Here is a 19952-nt window from a genome sequence, read left to right as displayed (position 1 = left end):
TATAAGTGTGCATGTCTGTTTGCCAGTCGTCCTAGGCCGGCCAAATAGACATACGCACTTATGTTTCTGCTGTGTTGCACAGCTGGGTTGGAGAAAAGCCACAGGCTCCAAGGCACTGTCTGAGCAGCAAACGAGGCCACTCAGATCAATCCTGGTGTTGCTCTCATGCAATGAGGTACATCCACATCTGGGCCAGATGAGAGGAGCAATGAGGGGGCCGGGAGCGTCAGCGGGAGCGGAAAGACAGGTAAGTCTTTTTTATTTTAATATTATTACCGATTCCCAACCAACCCATTATCCCCCCCGTACACCCCACCATTCTAGATAGGCGTCCGCCGCCACTGGCAATCACCATGTAAAGGAGAGATTCAGGTTAGTAGCATTAAATCCCCCCACAATGCTAATGCTGTTTGTAGAGCAGGAGTCTAACTCTGATCTCATGGAGTGTCTACACTGCAGGAGGTTCCCACGTCTCCTGGACCCCCTAAGGCACGAGTCCTTTTTTGGTCTCTCTCACAGACAGCTTTAGCTGTTTGTGGTCGAAGATCAATTTTCTCTAATACATTAAATTATACACATGTAGTGGATTTTGTGTTAGCCCCTTGCTCTTATTTGGAGGGCTTTCTTCTATCTAATCTCCCTGCCTCTTATATCATGGATTTTCTCCTTATTCTTTGTCCTTCTTAAGGAACATTTCCTTTCACCTGTCTTCTGATTGGATGATTTGTGGCTTTCCACAGTGAGGAAATTACTTTTCTCTTTTCCTTTTAGCACACCATCGGAGTGTGTGTTTTGTATTTTTTACTCTCTATTATTTCCCCCTCCATACCTGTTTTCCCCTGGTTCTAACTCTTGCTCCCAAACCCCAGCTCATCTGTTTTGCCACCACTCCTCCCTATCCCGCTCAACTTAAAAAAAATTAAACCCTCCCCCATCGTTGCGCCCATTATTCTCCTTTTATGCCATCAATGTTCATTGGTGGTGCTTAATTACCTTTTTCACATCACTCTGGTCTGATGCTCCACGGCTCCTCACCTTCATGTTTTGTTGTTTGTGGTGACAAGCATTAGGCCTGATTGGTGCACTGGGAAATGTTATGTCTGATGCTATTGATCACATCTGCTTATTATGAAAAGTTGTGACAAAGACCCTTGGTCAACGTATTATTTGTGGAAAGCATATCTTAAATCCAGTAAAAGTTGGTTGTCATCACATTATGTTACAGATTATATAGACAGATATTTTGTTACTTGAAATCTCACATATTTCCATAGTAGGCCAGGGTTTGGCTTTGGCCACCTTCTATGACAAAACCTGGGGGTTTTCACTTTGATGATTCTTGTTAGGCCTTGTTTCGAAGGGATGTGTATTTTTTTCTAAACACAGTATTTTTCTAAATAATTTTAGAATGGTTGCAAGTGTGTTCGCACTTGAACAGGCCAGTGTTGGGTAAATTCTAAAGCCAAAGGTAAATGCCAAAGGCTTTATCAGCTCATTGGGAGAAGTCATGACAGATTTAATATTTTTGATCTGTTTATTATGAAACGTTATGACAAAGCCACCAGACATAACCTACTTTTTGTGAAAAGCATATATTAAAAGCAATACTCTTTAAAGGATGGATTGTTATCTCACTGTGGTAAACATATAGGCAGGTATTTTGTTTCATGGAATTCCATAGATTACCATAGTAGACCAGGGATTTGGTGTTAGTTTTCCATTCAAACGAACCATGGAGATAGTAGATATTCACTACAATAATCATTGTAACGTGAGAGTATTTTGCTTTGCCCATTGTAATTTTGTATACATTTGTACTTTTATGGCTGTATGCCAGATCGTTCTCTTATACAAAGCTTATGCTCAATAGGATTGAGTTTGTTATGGTGACAAGGCATTGATAAAGGCTGTAGGCCTGCTTGTTTTTTCTCGAAAAGTTATGATGAAGGCAGCAGGCCTGACACATTGATTGTGAAAAGCATAAAAGTCAATTGGCATTTAAGAGTGGATTGTTATTACCCTTTCTAGCAAACCATGGGTATCGAGAATTTGCACTGTGGGAATCCTTGCTGAGCCCTGTTAGGAGGGATGTCACACTATGGAGCTAGGTCCTGGGACGTGGGGTAGGCTGGACCCTATGAATACCTATACACAACAACAGATGCCTACTCCACTTCTACTTGCAGTCACTTATAAACAAACCAATAATGATTCTTAGTTTGTTAGGGAATTTTTATTTAGCCCTTTTGACTTTTTTCTATAACTTCATGTACATATTTTTATTTTTCGTATGTGAGAAAGACACTATTACGTTCTACACGAACTAACATATATACATACACAAACTATACAAACAATTTAACATATTCTATGTACATTTTTACATTTAAACCATACATTGCAAAAAGACAGTCACTCAGTTCTTTGCAAGATTTTTCAAAAAATCATTAAACAGTACACCAATTAAGGACAATGTAAGAATCAATCTACAGAAAGAGAGGAGATTTGATACATTTAATGATCAAGCACTGGTCGATTTTCGCTCGATATTCCTACTATCTCCTTCTCTAAGCCGACGCGTTTCGCATCCGGGGAACAAGTTCCCAGATTCTCTTCAGGGCACTCTTACTCTTGTCTGTTTTCTAGAGGCCAACTCTGAGGGTTCACCTTTTCTTTTTAAGCTGCAGCCGGTGTTTGCAGATGTAAGCATTCGTCTGTACTTTCTTTAACTGTGTCGTGCAGCTGCTCTTTTTCTTTGTGAACGTGAGGACTTGCATATGGCAGATCGGCGTTTGCTCTCTGCTGCGGCGTTGTATTCAATGAGCCGTCATCTGCTGTTTATGCCTTTCGCGTTTCAATACGCCTGGGTCATGACTGCAGGCTGACGTGTTTCGTTTTTTCAATTGCCTGTTCGCTTCGAAAGTCGGAGGGAAATCATTCAGTCCGCTACTGAATGATTTCCCTCCGACTTTCGAAGCGAACTCGCTAAATTGCGACTCGCTAAATAGGCTTTGTACATGGTCCATGATGTTTTTGCTTGTGCAAACGGGTTCACAAACCCGTTTGCGCATGCAAAAACATGTTGTACATCTGGCCCTCAATGATTAAATGTGAGTAAAACATGTATGTGTTCACATCTCTCTGGCAGCATCCCTGCTGCCAAAGTCTTAATTCTTGAACCTCACACAGGTTAACTCAGTGGGTGGGATAGTATATTTTTTATCTTGTGGTAATTACCTGCATGTCCGTGCCAATAGCATATACTTGTCTCTGAGATTAAACTATGCAGGTGTCAGCGCCCACAGCTGGTACAGTGACCCTACAAGTGGCTCATTAATTAAGTTATGCTTTAGTTGATCAAGAATACTATCAACAAGGTAATTACCCTGTGTTTACGGACAGACACGCCATGTATCTGTCCTTCAGCCATAGGTTACATTCATTTTGCATGACAACTGACTGGGCGGTAACCAGATGGGATACCCAACATCAAGTGGGCAATAAGTCTCTCTTAGAGTTTGCCCAAGTATTAATGGTATGATTTATTGTTTGGCTTTTGGCTGCTAAAAAAAATTAAGTATTAGTCATATTGTTATATTTTCCAATATTATTATTATTTTTGTTGCTGTTGTTGTTGTTATGATGACTGTATAGTTGGGCGCACATTAGCAGGTGAGGAAGCAAATGGAGAATAAATTAAAGGAACACTGTGTAAGCTCTACTGCCTGCTTAGCAGCTGTTTAGTGACTGCATCTTGCTAACGCTCCAAGTGGAAAGATGAAGGGTAAAGGGAATATATATAGAGGCAAGACAAAAGTGGGATAGAGAAAAGAAACGCTGTGCTAAAATAAAGGTCTGCAGATCGTAGCAAAGGGCAACCAACAGTTGTTAAATACTAAATTCATGATGGAAACCAAAGGTTGGAAAATGGTCGATTGCACTCTAACCGGACACTAAGGGATCATCCAAGCCAGCAGGGATTTCATGTAGATGAATAATTGAACGTAAGAGAACTCTGAACAAATATAAGTGCAGTATATGAGCTTCACTGGAGGTCATCAGCAAGTCCACAACCCTTGATAGTCTTAGGGAAATAGTTGTGGCATTAGTTTCATGGTGTTGATTTAAACCCACAGAAACAGAAATGAAACATCCTGTCGAAAAATAGTTGTTCAGTCTCTTTGAATTCTACTGAGGTCCTGTTATAACAGGCTTTCTGTTCAAGATGAGCAGTGCTGGTCAGGAAGACTCTCCACTGGGGAGCTTGAAGGTGAACGGTGTTAGCTGTTATAGATGGGCTGTTCTCACTTATCAAGTCACCGACTTTCGACCTGTTATAGGTGAGCGGTGTTTCCTCCCGAAGGTGTTTTCTCTTGTGAAGGCAAGCTAATGGATTGGGTCATTGGCTGCCCCTCTGGTAAAGATGGGCAGTGCCTGGTCTAGATGGCTTCCATTGGTGGTCTGTATAAAATGCTATTTTAAGGGAATACAATTTCTTCTTGTAGACGGATAGTTTTTGATGATTGATGAAGAGGGGTAGGGGTTAATGTGCTGTGTATCGTTTTTACTGTGCTCTTTTGGACTGCGTCTCCCAGTCTTTAATAGAAAGATTTATCAATCACTTTGAATCTGATTTTATAAAAAATACATCTCCCTTCCCTCACCACTCATGCCACCTATAGGTTTGTATGCTCTCTATTCAGGGCTAGTTAATTCCTCCGTTCCCAGGTTGTCAAATGGGCACCCGCTTCGGTAGTTGAGTCGCTGTGACTGCATTGAGGCTGGTACTTGGGCTTTGACTCACAGGAAGTGGTTTGTGTTCATGATGAGGAAACACAAGTTACTGAAAGTGGCAAGCCAGAAAACTGTAGACATGTGGAAACATCTTCTCTGTAAGCAGGCCTTCTCTCTGTTAATGAGCCATCAGCTTCCAGGTCTGAGTGTCCCGGGTCAGCCGCATGGAGTCAGTACCCGGTTTTACTCGTGTGTGGGGGAGGGTTCCATGAACACGATAATGCACAAGCGGCTTGCACATACTCTCAGAGACTTGGCATGCATATTTTTTGTGTTATTGTTAAAGTTTTAAGCATAACCCTCTTCTCACATTAAGATTACACTTTTATTGTGTCTTTCAAGTGAGAACCGCCTCCTTCAATCGAAAACACCAACTTATCAGACTTCGATTTACGAGCTCCCAGGATACCACATGCAGTGAGACATTTGATGCTGCCCCAGGTGGATGATGCCCGGATGTCCTGCGAAGGGTAGAAGAATGATTCCAGGTAAGAAACAAGTCTTCACTCAGGTGCATTCCTAATCGACAGCACTTATTTAAAAAGAAACTGTAGGAACACTAATGCTGCAGGGCTGTCTACCTTACTGGGGCGTGATTGCAGTATATACTGCAGCTGTTGTTTCGGAGAAGCTTAGCCAACGTTGATTTCAAGATCTCAATTAAGGCGATGCCACCCAGGAGCACCTATCTTTGTTCTTTAAATGGGATAAATGAAGACATCAAAGTCATTGATGTTATGTTATGTGTATTTGTATAGTGCGCAACTCACCCATAAAGCAGCAGCAGCATGGGTCAAGCAAGGTGTGGGGGAAGAGCCCTGTCTTCAGTTTCTTGCAGGATTCAAGAATTGAGGAGGCGGTTCTGATGTTCAGGTGCCAGTCGTTCCAGGCTTTAGCGGTGGGGTATGACAAGGCACAATCACAGGATCTTGTTCTGTTTATGCGGGTGGGTGCCCGAGTAGTAGTCCCGTTGATCGGAGGTGTCTGGTAGGTTTGTGGAAGTTTATGCAGTCGTTGAGGTACATAGGGCCAAAGTAGTGTAAGGCTTTGAATGTGTGTGTATGAGGAGTTTGAAAAGTACTTGCTTGTGGATTGGGAGTCAATAGGACTCTTTGAGCTACAGGGTAGTGTGAGTATGGGCGGAAGGCTGAAGGTGAACCTGGCACTGACTTTGGTATGCTCTGCAGTCTTCTGGTCATTTGAGCATTGATTCCAGCATAAAGTGTTTTGCCGTATTCCAGCTTGCTGGTGAAGAGGGATTGGGTGACGGTTCTATGAGTCGTCATGTCAAGCCGTTTGAAAATCTTCTTAAGCATCTTGAATATCTGTTGCTTATATCTCTCAAACTAAGGTTCTTAGTACGAGTTGCCTAGTATATGGTGCCTTAATATTGCACATGGAATTACTGATACCATGGAAAACAATAACTACAGGGAGGAATGGGGAATAACCATAGAAATAGATGTTTACTCACAAATATCTGCACCTTTTTCTTATTCAGGGTACTTTGCGGTCTTCATTTCACCAGTTGTTTCTTGGTTAAATAGGAAGGAGCAAATATTGCATCTGCATGTTTTCCTACTGAATTCATAATCCCGATTTGAGCAAAAACTGCTGTTTATGACTGAATCGAGACTTACGAACAACACTTAATGAGTGGCTCTGCTGAAGTGTTTGCACTAGTGTATCTAATAGAGATATCTAGCCATAAATTCCTTTACTTGTGAATTCTCCCCAGGCGTCAGACTGGATCCGGAAACTTTTCTCAGCAGTACCTCTGCACGCTGGGGGACAGCGCTGCATAATCTGTAACGAGGTCGACTCCGGATGTGATGTCGTTACGAAGCCATACAAGTCTCTCTCCCCTCCGGCGCTCTGATGTCAGTTTCTTCTTTTTCTGCACTGCATGCAGATCCGGAGTAGCGGAATCTGTGGCTGTTTTATCAGCCTGATGTGACCATTTTTTTAGTCTGAAACAGTGTGCCTTCTTCTATGCCCTCTGGGTTTAAATCCTGTGGGTCCTGTGCTTGAGAGTTGTCAGGTACGGATCCACATTCAGTGTGTATGTTGTGCTTGGGTGAGCATCACAACGCCAAGGATTGTGTCACCTGGCAGTGGTTGAAGCTGAAGGTGCTGCTGTAGCGACAAATGAAGCTCCTGGCAGCACGGATATTGCGGGCTCCCAGTTCCTTGAGGTGTTGTTCGTCTTTCTGGTCTACAGTTAGCAGGTCCAGAAGGCTTTCCTGTGAGCTCTTCATCCCATGGCCGGCAGCAGTGGTCCCCGTCTTCGGCACGGTCCCACAGTAAGTGGCGTGACAGAAGATCAAAGTCACGGACTTCTATGACTCCTTCGACTCACAACATGGATTCCGGAGACGGCTCACGCTTCGGCGCTGAGGCCTCCGTTCAGACGTCCCTCCCACACCTCCCCACTTTTCCTGGAGCCAGAGCGATTTGGAACCATATGCAAGAGTACTACAATGCTCTTCATCTTGTCTTTGGAACCTCGCCTGCCTCTGGAGTGCTTGCAGACCCTAAGGAGGTCATAGGCGCAACAACTGCAACATCGCCGGTGGGTTCGCTCCTGGTGGCAGTCCAGGTCTTGGATACAGTGGCACTGGTGCACAACCCTTCAGGGTTTCCACCTGGTGCACTGGCTGACTCCAACACGACGTTGGTGGTTCCTCCAGTGACAGTTTTTACAGCGCCGGAGGGCTCTGAGTCAGTGCACAACACTGTTGGGAGTCTTGCGGAGTCAGCTTCCCCTCGCCCCCTGGTGTCTGCGTCGCTGTTGGCACTGACCGATGCCCCTCCACCTTCCCATGCCGGCGCCAATACAGTACCATTTCGGCACCGCTCTACGTCGTTTACGGAGCCGTTTACGGAGCCGATGGTTTCTGTGGGTGCTTCGCAGGAACAGCTGATGGATGGACATGAAGGGGTGATTCCCATGGAACAACTAGTGCTTTTAGATCCTCCTAGTTTGGACAGCTGGATTACTGAGTTGGGGGAAGTGAGCTGGTTAGATTCATCCCCTGCTTCTACTTTTTAATCTCCTCCTCCTGGCCTTGCCTCGGAGGCCAGTTCTTCTTTAGCGGAAGTGTTGAAAAGAGAGGCTGATGTCATACATTTGACTCTGCCTACAGTGAAGAAGTCTACAGACCCTCTTATTGAAGTTCTTCATTCTGGCAAGTTGAGGATTGAACCAGTGCTCCCTTTTTGTGAGGCACTTTCTGATATTTTACTGGGGTCATAGGCAAAACATGAGGTAAACCTGTGGACCGTACTATTGCTCACAAGTACCGCCCTGCCCCCAATGAGAGTTTTGTGGTCCAGGTTGCTACAGCTTCCATTGATATGGGTTATCTTCCCCATTCCCCACTTGATAGAGAGTCCCGAAAATAAGACTCTTGTGTAAACCTGTCCTCTCTTCCGCCAGTGCAGCGATATGCTCCACTAACACGATTTGCGTCCTTGGACACTTTTTCCATGTCTTATGGGATTCCTTGGCGAAGATATTGCCTTTGTTTCCAGAGGTTAATTGGGGCGAACTGAACCAGTTGATTTTGGACGGCCGCCAGGTGTGCAGGTTCCTTATCAGGTGCGGAATGTACTCCACTGATTCAATTGGTTGGGCCATGGCATCTGCTGTAGCATTGTGCCAGCGTGCATGGTTTCAGACTTCTGGATTTTCAGAGGCTGTCCAGTCAGTCTTACTTGACATGCCGTATGATAGGGTTCACCTATTTGATGCCCACGCAGATGCTGCCTTACGTAGGTTTCGGGACAGCCGGGATGGTTCAAACCCTTCCTGGGATTGCCCCTGCTCTCTTTTTTCTCATTCTATGAAGAGAAGGCGATGTCCCTGTTAAGGTTCACCCCATTTTATCAGTTTTTACAACCCTATTGTCAGGGCGTTTTAGAGTATCCATCACCAAATCAGGTGTCCCTGCCTTGGCAGAACCCCCTTTTTTCTTTCGGTTCTTCTGGAGTTGGTGACTAGTTGTCTTTTTTGAAACCCTGCTTAGAGTCTTTTCCTGGCTGTAGGTGGGGTTTTTGGATGCGCCCTGTTGTGGGAATCCTCTTCATGAGATTTAATTAATCTTTTTGTGACATCGGTCAATTGGGCTATTGCCCTTTGTTCTGTTCTTTGACTATGGCTCAGGATTCTGCTAATCCGGCCCTGTTATTACATTGGAAGCTCTGTTTCTTGGTTTAAGGTTTTCCTTTCACAGCCTCTTGTCTCACCTTTGTGTATCCATCAGGTGTAATGGTACACCGTTTTTGCTTTACATTCCTTTAGAGCTTTTTCCTTCTGCATCCTTCCATGCAGAGTCTTATTCTTCAATTGTTTCTATTGCAACTTACTTTTCTTGAGACATTTCCCTTATTACCTCAGATTAAATTCCGCCCTTCGGTTGCTTGCATGTTTTCTCTTGTGGGGTGCAGGCTGTTTCCATCTTGTGGCATGTGGTCACGTGCACCAGTATTGCTTTATGCTACCTCTTCTGGCTAGAGGTTGGATCTGGCTGTCTCTATGGAGATCATTATAAATAATGGGGTAACCCAAACAAGTCAATAGCGGACCTGGGTACAATACGGGAATACAAAACTGGTCCGTGACTGATTTACCATGAGATCAATTCAAATACAGACAATCTGTGTTGTGTAAAAAGCTACAAGAGCAGAAACTCTTCTACATACCTGTGTAGCCAGGCCTAGCACCAGGATTAGGTTGCCACATCCCGCCCTTATGAAGACTTGCAGCTGAGGTCTAAACTTCCTCCTTGCATTAGCTGAGTCGAAACGTCGACGCTCTCCAACATACAAGACCTGTACCGGTTTCCCGCCCTACATACCCTTGAAAGTGCATTGTTGCATGATTGTTATTTACAGAATCTGTGTAAATAAATGTTTCAATAACGGACAGGTCTTCTAATACTGATCTGCTTGCCAGTAATTTCCGAACAAATCAAATTGTTTTACCTTCACTCCTATGACATTTACTCTCACTACCCATCACTACCATCACCTAAACTTCCCTTTTCTTCCCCTCGTGCAACCTATTCCCAGTGTATCAATTGAGGTTTTGAATCTAATTGAACAATAAATGCTTTGCAAATGATATTGGCTTCTGTGGTGCTTCTTGTGTGGTCTTTCCGAACTCTCGCATATCTGTTCCATTTTTTCAGTCCTAGGTCTTTTCTTCCATACCTTGCTTTGGGGGAGTTATTTCATCTTGTTGTCTCTTTGCATTTTTTCTTCCTATCTTAGTAATTCCAAATCCCATATAGTGTTTGCCCTTTGGCTCCTCTGGTCCGCAAGTTCTTTATTCCAAGTTGTGTACCATCCTCTGCTTAGCCGGGGCTGGTGAATCAGGCCTCTACAGTGTGAAATGCAGGGTCCTCTGCTCCTCCTCGTGGTCATATGTCTGATTTCCGGGGTGTCCACTCAGCCTTTCATCCCTTGGGATCCATGCTATATGTACCATTGAGTTGGGTAACAATGGACGTCTGTACTTCAGCATCAATATGCCTATAGGTGGATGTGCACTTTATTCAATGTATGTGTTATTTGTTTGTATTTTTTGAGCGGTGTTACCACACTTTCAATGAAAGAGCCTGCTCTCTTTTTAGGTCGAGCTGGAATAAGCATGCGAAGCATGCTGTCCAAGCTCGACAACTAATGTTACTGACTTCTGGGAATGTGAGACACGAGTTGGCCACGCGCTTTTTCTGCCTCGGATTTGTCCTTGTGAGCGCGCTTTGGCTGCTGGCTGCTTGCTGTGTGGGCGCGCTTTCGCTTTCCGTTAGGCCACAATTCCCTTGCAATGCGCGCTTCATCATGATCCTCCCGGGCCATGGTCTGCTAGGGCAACAGCACGTACCGAGCCCCCACCCCAGCCCCCTTTTAAACTTACCGGGCCAATCTCGGGGGACTCCGCTCTCAGCACGCGCAGGCACCGGGCATGTGCCTCGTGCCCCCTCCGGAGAGTTCACGCTGCGGCTCTTGCCAGCTCCTTTCCCGGGGCTCCCTCTTGGTCAAGGGAGCCCCGCAACAGTTGCGCAGACTCCTGCTGGCGGCCCCGGAGCTCTCCACCGCTCACAGGAGCCCCGGGCCACGAGACGCATTCACTCCGCCTGCCTCCTTTTCCGGTCCGGACGCGGCTCCGCCCCGTCACAGGCAACCTTGCCTGACTTCTGGGGTGGCCGCGGCGGGATTCCGGGGGCATGTTCTGCCACACAAACCTTGTTAACTTTCCCGGACAGTATTTTTCCTGGTGAAATAGTGGCTGTCCGTGTGCCTTCAGCAGCATGACGGTGTTTCTGGAAAATCCCGACCAATTGTTTCAAAATGTTTGAGTGCTATATTTAGTCGTGCAAATTTTGTGAAAACAAACCACTGAGACGCTGTGTGGCTGCCCTCATAGTTACTGCTTTTTAATGTTGCCTTAAATTCCCAGTTACCAACCTCCCCTAATGGTAAAATGGCTGCTGCTGTTTAGTTGTTATGTTGAGGAACATTGTGAGGCCGCAGGTTCTGTCCTCTGGACTGTGTCCTCAGATCCAGAATCTCTAAAACGCGATTCATTACCGTGTAGGACTACAGAGTGTATTTTGTGTACCCAATTCGACCGTAGGTGCATACAATAACGGGCACTGAGTCCCAATGATTTCCTGGGCACCACATCATTTCAGCCTTCTTTAGAGCACAATATCACAAAAAAGGCTTTGAGTACAATTCTACTCAAATAGGGCATTTGATCACAACTGAAACAGACAAAGAATAAAACTTCACTTACTGCCATAGGAGCAAAGTTTAAATGTGTGCTCCTCCCCTGTAAGTAAGGGCAACTTGTCATAACTATGACATACCTTGGCACAGTTACTAAAGCACCATAGGCCTCTGCTTTCCTTTACTCCCCAGGCCTGTTGCAGCAAATACCCTCCATAACAAGCACTGGCAACGTACACAGGTCTGCATTTGCAGCATTAGTACATTAGAGTGAGACACCTGGGAGGGAGAGGACAGAAAGGGCCACAACAGCACTATCCTTGCTTGCTACCAACAAGCATTGCCATAGCCAATAGGACTCGCATTAGGAAAGTGTAAGCTATTGGCTTTGTGAATAACAATGCTATTAATTTATATATTTTCAAAGCCAACACATTTAAAAATGGTGTCATTTACAATACCAATAGCTCACACTTTCCTAATGCGAGACCTATTGCTTTGCAAATGCTTGTTTTATCTACTCCCAAGCGGCGGTGGTTGGTGTTTCCTCTCGGCCAACTGGTCCTTTTTGGAACTTTGTGGGACTTGTTTGCAGACCCTTCTCCTAGAGAGTAAGGCTATGGTATCTGTGATGACCTGTCTTCCTGGGTATTCTGGTTCCATGTTGGAACCTAGTGTTTGGAACCACATGACACCAAGGTTCCTATAACTGGTAATTCCAGGATTGTCAGTTGTTAGCTGACTGTTGGATGGGGCTGAATAAATATTACTTATTGAACACAATCCTGTGTGAATCCCACATTATTACACTGGCGACGTTTGTGGATGGGATCTACTCGTGCAAGATAGCCCCAACAACAGGTGAATAGCTAAATGCGAAGAGAAAGACTCACGTGACTGCTGTGTCGATGAGGGGAGATTGATCAGCATCTTCAAGCTACAGCTGTGGCCCAGCGAAGGAAAGGCAGCGAGGGACGTGGAAAAAGTCGAAAACGCGACGAAAATCGGCAAAGGTAGTCTTTTACAATGATTTTTGGAAAACGGAGCTTGTAACTGACGTCGATTTTCGAGGGTGATTTCCCTTAGAAAAAAGCCTATTTGTTTGTAGCAAAGGTGGCGGACATCTTTGAATGGGCGAGTTTCAAGAATGAAAAAAAACAAGCGAGATTGGCCATAGAAAGTGATGCAAATGTTTCTTGGCGGCCATTTTAGGTCGGGAAAAAAAGAAAACAAGCTCGAATAACCAAAGAAAAAACATTTAATGTTGTGGCGGCCATTTTGACTTGGTTTTGGAAAAAGAAGAAAAGAAAGCCCAATCCACTTTGGAAACAAGACTGAATGTTTGTGATGGATTAGTGGCGGCCATCTTGGATTTTTTTGATCGGTTTTTTTTTCGTTTTTCTGTTATTTCAAGAGGATTGCAACAGGGGAAGCAGCAGTTCGGAGCGTGACATTATAAGGGTATCTACTTCAATGGTAAAGGAGGACAGAAGGACCTGTTGTACGGAAAACGAGTGAAAACGTGAGGAAGAGAAAAGTCGGAGGAGCTTGGTGGATGGAGTAAGTGACTCAAACTTGAAGAAGTACCGAGAGGTGCCGGAAAGGAAAACCAGATTCAATTTTTTTTAGTTCTACATTGAAGAACTTGAAGCCTGTCGACGGTGATGGGCACACCTTTTTGAGGGAAGGGAGGTGGAACTTTGTTGTTAAAGGTTTAAAAGTGGAATAAGGGTAAAGGTGTTGAGTGGAACTGGGGCAGTAAAATGCAGAATGTAACTGCACCTCCTTTCTTTCTGATGGAACCAGGGGAACCACTGATTAGGTGGAAAAAATGAAAAAAAATATTTGAAAATTACGCAAGGGTGTGTGGTGCAAATTTGAGTGGTGAAAGGAAGCATGCTTTATTGATGCATTGTTTGGGCGGAGAAGGCCAGGAGATTTTGGAGACTCTTCCAGTCATTCCACAAGCAGAACAAAGAGGATTGAATGAGTATGAGGTGTGTGCTAGGCAGTTGGATTTACATTACCTTCCTAAAGTGAGTACTATCATGGAAAGGTATTATTTCGGGTTACGAGAGCAGGGTAAGGAAGAGAGTGTTGAAGAGTACATTACTGCACTAAGAAAGTTGGCTTCAAGTTGCAAGTTTGGGGGTTTGGTGGAAGAACGAATTAGGGATCAGTTTGTTTTGAGATGTGTGAGTGATAAGATAAGGGAAGAGTTGTGGCTAAAGGATGAACCTGCACTTGAATAAGTGGTAGGTATTGCAAAAAGGGTTGAACACATGTTAAAATGTGTTGGAGAACTAAGCAAGGAGAAAAAGGATGAAAAGCCAACTAGTTCTTCAACACAAGAAGTGGTGTGTCAGGCTGTGAAGAGAGAGGATGAGAAGAGAAAAAAAGAAGTGTGTGAGGAGGAAAGGTTGAAAGGGGAGATTGATGGTGGCATTTCTAAAATACAGACAAGTAAGAAATTTTCAACTCCTTTTCAAGGAACTTGTTACAGATGTGGGAGATATGGGCATATGGCAAATGCGAGAGAGTGTCCTGCCCTCAAGTTCAATTGCAATGTGTGTGGTAGAAAGGGACACATTGGTAGAAATTGCAGAACAAGAGTTGGGAGAGATATGAAGACTGAGACGAAGTTGGTTAGCTTTCAGATTAATGATGATGTTGTAGAACATCCTTCTGATTATGTGTTGATTGGGGAAGCAAGTGTGTTGATGAAATTTGATTCTTGCTCACATGTTACTTTTATTTCAAACGAGGTGTTTGAAAATGTGTTTGGAAAGAAAAAGACTTTGTGTAAACCGGATATAAGACCAACAGGTTATCAAGAACATCCCATAAAAATAATGGGTTACTTTTTTTTTTTTTTTTTGTTCAAAAACCTTTATTTGAGCAAGCATAGAAAATACAAGGATGGGCCTACAACCTCACGGGCTGGCCGCTAATAAAAAGGCACAAAGCATGAATCAGAAATGTACTCCCGTGGTCAGGCACAAATCAAGTACCAAGCATTACTCCCAACATATCACAGAGCATCTTGAGTTTTTATTTTATACAAAAGAAAAACAAACACTAAAAAGGCGAATGCACAGTAATCAAGGTCAGCCCAAAGAACGGAGGGGATGGTCTACAATCAGGAGAACATACCATGAGCCCTGAGGCTCTAACAAAGTCGGGGGGGGGGAGCAGCGGGGAGAATCGGAAATTCACAAAACAGTATGAAAAGGTTCCGGGAACGCTCGCCTAGGGAGATAGGACAACATCAGTAGTGCCTACAAGGGGAGGGGTACAGAGATCCCCACGATACTCATTCCACTAGCCCCAAATCCTCGTCCACGCCCTGGGTCTGCCCCTGGCCACATATACAGTCTTCTCACGAAACATGGACCAGTCCATGTTGTCCTCCCATTTCGAGACCTCAGGGGGCCTGGATGCGCCCCAGAGTTGCGCAATGTCCCGTTTCGCAATCATGTAACCCAAGGTAGCCCATCTGGTCTGGGCTACAGAGTAGTCAGTGGGCTCCCACACATTCAACAGACACCGTCGTGGCTCCGGCCGCAGGTCAACACCAGTCACAGCAATCATCACCTCAAGCACAGCAGTCCAGTAAGCCGCCACAACCGGGCACTCCCAAAGAATGTGTAAAAAAGTAGCACTCGACCCACAACCACGCTTACATAACCCATCCAGGGAAAAGCCCATCGTCACTAGACGCGGACCAGTGACATATACTCGATGAAGGATTTTAAGTTGAACCAAACGGAGACGGGCAGGAATGGCTACCTCCTTGGGAGAGGAGAGCGCCGATTGCCAATCCTCGTCGTCCAGTTCCAACCCATCGCCGACCCAAACCTCCCGAAGTCGGACCAATAAGTCCGCCCGAGTATTGATCAGCTTCTTATAGATCAGGGAAATAGTGCTATCAGGCAAGTGGCCATCAAGGACACGATCCTCGAGAGGGGAAGACTCAGGCAGGGCCTCGTCAGGAGTCAAGACTGAGGCGAGGGCGTGTCGGACCTGCAGATAACGAAAAATTTCCCTACCATTCAAACCGTATTCCGCCTGGAGGGCCTGGAACGACTTCACACTACCTTTCGACCACACATCACCCACCTTACATATCCCAATCCTATCCCAGCGGTCAAAGCCCTTAGTAGACCAGAGACTCCCCAAACGTTCCGAGGCATAAAGCGGCGTCGCCAGTGTCATTCGATCCCCCCAGCCCAAACTCACATTCGCGGCTCGCCACACAGTCGCTGCAATCCTGGACGGGCCCACAAGATGGCGCCCGGCTGATCGAGAATAAAGCACTCTATTAAAGTCCCCACCCGGCAGCTGGAGTCTATCCATCTCGAATGCAGGATTTCGATCCGGTGAAAACATCACGTGATTAATAGCAGACAACTGGGAAGCCCAATAATATCGCTTGATATCGGGGAGCGCCATGCCCCCGTCGTACCAGGGGATGGTGAGCTTCGCGAGGGCAATACGTGGACTCCCGTCCCAAATCAGTTGCCTTTGAAGATTCTCGATCTCTCGGAAATAGGTCTTGGGGATATCGTCATAGGAATTCTGGAGCGCGTAGAGGAACCGCGGCAAGAACATCATTTTAAACAGAGCCGCCCTGCCCAGAGGAGACAAAGGAAGCTTACGCCAATGGGCCACGTCCAGTCGCAATCTAAGCAACGGGGGGAGGAGATTCCGCTCAAATCGAAGCGATGGGTCCAGCGTAATGAAGATCCCTAAATATTTGAAGCCAGACTGGACCACCTGGATAGGAAGTCTGCTAGGCAATGGGGGTAAAACACCCGAGAGAACATACACGCAGGACTTGGCCCAGTTAATAACGAGGCCCGAGTTGGCACCAAACGAAGTGAGAACATCAAATAAAACAGTCAAAGATTTACGCGGGGAGGTGAGATATAAAAGAATGTCGTCCGCGTAAAGCGAGACGCGGTCCTCAAAGTCCGGTGACCAGCGGATCCCCTTGAGCGAAGGTTCCCATCGAAGCCAGGCAGCTAATGGTTCCAAGGCGAGTGCAAAAAGCAACGGAGACAAGGGGCAGCCCTGACGGGTACCCCTGCCAAGGGTGAAAGGGGTCGAAACTCTACCATTTACCACTACTTGCGCCAGAGGTTCAGCGTATAATAACTTGATCCAACCAATAAACTCAGGCCCAAAACCAAATTTCTCAAGAGCCGCCCAAAGATAAGGCCATTCCACAGTGTCAAAAGCCATTGAGGCATCCAACGATGCCAAAATGGCCGGCTCCGTCAGAAGCCCCGCCCTCGCAATCGCACCGTGGAGACGACGAAGGTTAAGAGCCGTGTTGCGATGCGGGATAAATCCGGACTGATCCGGATGGACCAAGCCACCAATGACCGACAGGAGGCGGGATGCCAGAAGTTTCGCCAATACCTTGGGCTCAACATTCAGCAGGGATATGGGCCTATAGGATGAACAAAGGTCCCGCGGTTTACCATCCTTAGGGATGACAACTATCGTGGCTAGTCGCTGATCATATGGGAGAATACCCCGTTCCCGGGACTCCAGAAACATGGCGCGAAGATATGGCGCCACTCTGTCGGGACGCAACTTGTACAGTTCGATTGGCAACCCGTTCGGGCCCAATGCTTTGCCCGAACGGAGTGAACGGATGGCAGTAGCTATCTCATCAACAGTAAAGGGGGAATCCAACGCTACACGATCCAAGTCGGAGATACTGGGCAGAGCAATATCACGCAATAGAAGGCGAGAGTCAGCCACATCCCTCACAGACACAGGGGTATATACCACACGGAAATACTCAGCAAAACAGTCAACTATTCCAATCGGGTCCGTCACAGTCTCACCACTCGAAGATTGAATCACGGGCACCACACGATTAGCTCTCTCCTTCTTATCCAGCCATGCCAGCAATTTACCCGCTTTGTCCCCCACATCGTACAAACGACCCTGTTGCTCCCGAAACATCACTTTAGCAGCATCCGTGACCATAGATTTATAGGCAAATTGTTTCAGACCCAGGGCGCGGAGTTTCGCAGACGTGACACCAGATTCCAAAGCATCCTCCAATGCAGAGATCTCCCCCTCAAGGTCCACCACCTCCCTATTCCTCGCCCTCTTAGCTTCAACAATAAGGGAGAGGGCCTGCCCACGAATTACCGTCTTAAAGGCCTCCCACAGGGACACAGCTGAGGAAACCGACCCCTCGTTATCCAGAAAATATGCGTCCAAAGACTGAAGCAAAAGGCTGCGGGTCTCGGGGGAGGTAAGGTACCACGGATTGATGGGAGCCACCCGGCCCACTGTCTCCACTCCAACCTCAAAATGGAGCCAGAGCGGAGAGTGGTCAGAAATACCCCTGGGTAGGTGTACAATCTCACGCACCGCTGGCGACTGAGCCGCAGGCATCAGAAAATAATCCAGCCTAGACAGACTCCCATGGGCCCCAGAATGAAAGGTGTATTGAAGCTGAGTAGGATGTAAAAGCCTCCAGCAATCCACCAGGCCAAAGGTATCCAAAAACCCACCCAACCACTGCTGGGCCGCAGGAGTATCTCTAGGGGGGTGGCGATCGTGGAGACCGGAGATCACCGAATTAAAATCACCAGCCAGAAAGAGAGTACTATCAGGGAGGTCCAACAACACACGGCCCAAATCGGAAAAGGTAGAAGTTTGCAAACCGGGGGGCACGTAAACAGTAAAGAGGGAGAGGGCACGACCCTCATAGCGACCCACAAGGACAGCATATCGCCCTCGATCATCCTGAATCACATCATCAATAGCCAGGGGGAGGGAAGCCCGAACAAGGATACCCACACCCCTAGAACCCGAGGTGAACCCTGAATGTGCCACGAGGCGATATCCCCACCTATTCATCGCATGACAAACATTGCCTACCAAATGAGTCTCCTGCAGGAAAACAATATCAGGAGATAAACGTCGTATACATTTCAACACCACACTCCGTTTGATACGATCACCCAGACCGTTAACGTTCCACGAAACAAATCTCAACCCGCTACCCCCCATCCCACCCAATAAAGCCAAAACCCCCCACCAATGAGCAGGACACAAGAAACATCTTCAAATACAGGATAAAGTCGCCTTGAAAATAGAACACACAAACAACGAACTTCCCAACCGCCCACCCCCCAAATAACAACAAAACACCCCCCACCCTGCACCCCTGCAAAAAGCTAAAAAGCCACCCCAACCTGCAGTGTGCCTGTCGCCCAAGAACCCCTATTCTACACAAAGACCCGGGAGGAGGAAAGGCTCCGTCCCACCCGCCACCCCGATCAAGACCAATAACGAGAAAAATCATACATCAAATCACATAAGCAGTAGAGGAACAGAGGCATACACTCCTGGAAAGAGTTATTCAAAACAAGGCACCAGGAAAGACGAAATGTTCAGCTCTCTACACCACCTTCAGCACCGCCCGGGAGGGCATCGGACTCAGTCTCAGGAGGTTGGCCAGGCAAGGAGTCCAGCCAGTCATTCACAGCATCCGGCCGATCAAAGAAGAAAGTTCGGTCATTGTACTCAACCCGCAGCCTGGTTGGAAAAAGCATAGCGTAGCGCATCCCCATGTCCCTAAGACGCTTCTTAGCACCACGAAATCCCATTCGCTGCTTCTGGACCTGTTGGGAAAAGTCCGGATAAAAGTTCACCGTGGCATTCTCAAAGGCCACTGGGCCCTTCACCCGTGAGGCCTGCAGGATAGCGTCCCGATCCCTATAGTGGAAAAGTTTTGCGACAATAGGTCTCGGCGGGGCACCTGGCTTACCCTGGCCCCCCGGAACACGATGTGCACGCTCCACTGTGAAAAATTTACTAAGGCCAGATGGAGAAAGGTGGTTTAGGATCAGGTCTTCAACCAGGAGATCAACCGAATGGGGTTCTGGATTCTCCGGAACACCAACCACGCGAACATTACAGCGACGTGCCCTGTTCTCAAATTCGTCCAAGCGCCGGGCCATGAAATCGTTCACCCTACGGAGATTGCCTATCTCCGTCTGTATCTCAGAGACGTCCGCCGTGAGGCCGGATGACTTGATGTCCAATGACTTCACCTTCTCATTCGTTTTTGAGAGATCGGCCCGAATTAAGTTCACATCGATGGCCACGGTGTCAATTTTGTGGGCCAAGGTTTCATATTGTTGGCCTATCCACTCCCTCATGCCAGAAATGGCGCCCATGATGTCCTGCAAGGAAGGCTCCGTCGACGCATCCACGACGTGGTCAGACGCACTGGGACCGGGCAGGGCAGCTCCGGGGGACCCCTTAGAGTGGGTATAACGGTCCATGACGTTATATTGGACCGGACCCCCGCGCAGAGGTGTCTTCGTCTTCCGCGTCTCCCGGTCCCCTCTGCCTGCCATTTTGGAGATGCGTCACAAGGAGATTCA

At 46.7% G+C, this 19952-nt stretch overlaps 1 protein-coding gene across 2 annotated transcripts in view; it reads left to right on the top strand.

Moving 5' to 3' along the window:
* Positions 1-19952, top strand: part of LOC144823924 (uncharacterized) — a 523537-nt gene that overhangs the window by 233571 nt on the left and 270014 nt on the right. For both annotated transcript variants that reach the window (XM_078682843.1, XM_078682842.1), the window contains one exon: positions 5137-5282. The gene's annotated coding sequence lies outside the window, so the exon portion shown is untranslated. The remainder of the gene's footprint in view (positions 1-5136; positions 5283-19952) is intronic.

The sequence above is a fragment of the Lissotriton helveticus genome, chromosome 3_1, assembly GCF_964261635.1.
Source record: "Lissotriton helveticus chromosome 3_1, aLisHel1.1, whole genome shotgun sequence".
Classification (NCBI taxonomy): Eukaryota; Metazoa; Chordata; class Amphibia; order Caudata; family Salamandridae; genus Lissotriton; species Lissotriton helveticus.
Note: the sequence above shows the minus strand (reverse complement) of the source record. Positions and strands in the feature narration are given on the sequence as shown.